The sequence below is a fragment of the Euphorbia lathyris genome, chromosome 5 (assembly GCF_963576675.1).
Source record: "Euphorbia lathyris chromosome 5, ddEupLath1.1, whole genome shotgun sequence".
Classification (NCBI taxonomy): domain Eukaryota; kingdom Viridiplantae; phylum Streptophyta; class Magnoliopsida; order Malpighiales; family Euphorbiaceae; genus Euphorbia; species Euphorbia lathyris.
Window position 1 is genome coordinate 94,407,050 of NC_088914.1, and position 3,635 is coordinate 94,410,684.

A 3,635-nucleotide genomic window follows, 5' to 3' on the forward strand; every position below is an offset into this window, starting at 1 on the left:
CATGGTGATATTTTCTTTGCTATTGTCTGTCACCAGATTTGGAAGTGGAGGAATGAGGAGATCTTTGGAAAGAAAAATGTTTCTATTCCTAATTTAGTTGAGTTCTTCTCGGAAAAATTATTCAATATTACTGATAGCTTCACAGGAGATTCTCTTACTAGGTCGACCCAGAAGAAGACTGTTCACCTCCTTGGTTAGTGCAGGTCTAGGGAAGGGGTGGTGAAATTAAACACGTATGGTTCTTGCCTTAAGGATGGTAAGATTGCTGCAGGAGGTATTCTGAGAGATGATGGGGGTGCCTGGTTGTCTGGGTTTGCTCAGAATCTGGGCTTGGGTTCGTCCTTTTTGGTTGAGCTTTGGGGGATTTTTTCTGGCCTTAAACTTGCCAAGAGTCTGGGTTTGAAGATGTTGATTATAGAATCTGACAACCTTGAGGCTATCAAAATGATTTCCGATAATAATGCTATTTGTTTAAATAGCCAAAATCTAATCAAAGGTATTAGAAGATTTCACTAGTACAGAAATGCTCACTTGTGTAGCACTTTTTCAAGCTGTTGTGTCGCACTTTTATGCGACACAACAGGGATGCGACACAAGAACTTTGCATCGCTCTTGAGAGCGACACAAGCTACGTATCTGTTGTGTCGCACTTTTCACGCGCGCGATACAATAGAGCGCTAACTCTTGTAACGCGTTTTTAGAGTGCGTGACACAACATATGATAATTCTTGTGACGCGCTCCAAAGATGCGCGACACAAGCTCCCCGTTTATTCTGATACATTTTGTGTCGCTCCTTCCTCACGCGCGATGCAAAATATTGATATTTTAAAAAAAAAATTTAGAAAATTTTCCAGCATAGCATAAAATCTTTTAATTTATAGAACCTACACATAAAACTAGTACCACATTGCATAAATACACAAATATTCAAAATATAATCACAACTTAATTTCTTCAAGAAATAGTTGCATATATATCAATTAATTCAACTTGTTTCACATGATACTGTTATCTCATGAATTTACATAGTTGAAGCAAAAAGGGTGAATTTACATAGTTGATAGATTAGACCTCCTTTGATTTCATAAATTTCAGCCATATCTTTAGAGAACAGAAACGGGTAGCGGATCGTTTGGCGGCTGCTGGTCATGAGGGGATGTTGGGCGTCACGACCTTTTCTTATCCTCCTGATTATCTTTCTTCTCTTCTTTTTGAAGATATGGTGGGGGTTAGCTTCCCTAGGCTAATCACAGGCTAGGTTTTTGGTTTTTGTTTTTTCTTTTTTTTTTTGTTTTCCTGTTCCTACCAAAAAAAAGATTATTATAAAAAGAAAACAGAAGTAAAAAGAAAAGAAAAAGAAATAATAAAAATCAGGGGCAAATTTGCACCATTTTTCAGTAACCCGTTCAGCAACTTCGATAATAAAAACGGACCCCGAAACAGCAAGATATCAGATAGTTATTATTTTTTTTAGAAAGTTCGGGATGTTAGCTTTCCTGAATGTAAAAAACGGAGCTAAAACGAAGCCGGTAGAATTTTTCAAAGAGAAGCAGTGCTGAAAAACGGGTTTGAATATGTCTACCTATTTGAGGAACGTATTTCACGGCATTACCTCCGATTTTCAACTCCCAACTCAACTCTTTCATTCCAATCCCCACTCAAAAATCAATCAAACACAGAACAACTCAATTTTTCATCTCTGCCAAAATCGGCCTTTTTATCAATCCTTAGATTCATAGAAATCGTTCTTTAGCATCTAAGTAGTCTAAACAAGGTCTCAATTGCCAAAATTAGTTCTAAGTTCCTCAGAAAACCTTCCAATTTTCAGAAACTTCAAATCCGAAATTCTCTTGGTTTAATCAACCAATTTTCAAATCGTTTCTTGCAATCTCTTAGTTAAGTCAGTAAAATCATCACCCAATCCCCAGATCAAGCTTTCTTAGTCTAAATCAAATTTCACCATTGTTATATTCTTCAAAGCTTCAAGCATTTTCTGTGAAACAAAGATCACCGAAACCCCATTTTCGAGTCATTCTTAGTTTACACCCCTATTCCAAATCATGTTTAGAAACTTTTTATTGATCTCAATCAATTAAAAAGACCCAGAAACAAGCTTTTGAGTTTTTCATCATTGAAAAATTCATCAAACAACTTTTCTGGTGAGCCGTTTTTCAAATTTTGTTTAGAGTTCGTTAGCTGATCATTTTAGCCCAAATTAATTTTAATCTCTTTATTGACATTAATTCTTCAATTCTCAATTTTTATTTCGTAAAAAACGACCCCTTATAGCCTTCTTAATCGTCCTTAAAACACCCTTCACGAAACAGAATCAAGCTTTTGGTTTTTCAACCATCAAACAATTATTCTGTCACCCCATTTTCAATCATTTATTCCGAATCATTCACTCGACTTCTTCTCGAAATTCCAGTTCTAAACCCTTCCTTCGCACACTAACTTTAAATACTAGCCTTCGTTTCGCTTTAATCCGACCTCTACAGCTCCTGAAATTGAGTCAGAAAGTTCCAAGAAATCACTGTTTTTGTTCCACAAAGTGCTGCTGATTTATTAGCTTGGTGGTAAATTTCTGCTTTAAGTCCCTGAACTCTCCGAATTGCTTCGAATTCACCCAGAATTACCCGGACAACGCAACAGCCCCCGAGCCAATTTTCTGGAGTTCCAGTCCTTAATTTTACGCATCCCGACGACATCAAAGAGATCGGTTTAATTTTATTTCATCCCTACGTATTTGTTTTTTATGACTTATTTACAAAATCAATAAAAATATAAAAGAAAATTAAAAAAAAATCATATCTTTGTGTCGTTTTATTGCTTTACTTTTGGTACTTATATTAAAAAATTATTTTTCCGACCGACCTGTCAAGTAACCTCGGGGTCCAAGACCGTTGTTTTTATTTTCAGTCCTTGTAATGGTTGTCAATCGCTTTTCGTTTAGAATTCAAGTAATTTAGCCGCATTTTATTTACTTACTTTGTTCAATTACTATTTTACCCTTCGAGAACTAGCTTCTCTAGCACGTCCGCATTATTTTTACCATTTTTAATCCCCGCAAATGCGTATCAAGGTTGAAAATTGGGATATTTCAAAAATATCGCCAACACCTTCTAAAGTTGAAGAAGTTGTCATGAGATCATCTAAATCCGACTTACTTATCACACTAAAATTCTGGTAAAATTGATGGACCACTTCTGGTGTATAGTATTTCCAGAGATGCTCCATCCATATTACCAGAATTCTAATATCATCAGCTGATCAGATTTAGACGGTCTCATTACAACTACTTCAACTTTGGAGGGTATTGAAATATGATCCTTTCTTTGAGTATAAGAATTGCGTGGTTCAAATATTGACGATGGATGATCAAGAGTTTTTGCGGATGGGGTGATAGTTTCAGTGACTGGTTTCTTCATTATAAAGGACACTAAAATAATAATCTCCCTCAAGAGAAATAAAACATAAAAACAAGCGAATGAGATATAGGGAATATCCACAAGGAGTGGTAGGTAATATGAGCTTATATAGAGAGAGATGCTTCTATTCTACATTTCTATGTATGACATATAATTTGGAAAAAAAGTTTGATCAACAAGATAACATTGATAATATTGTGTTTTAT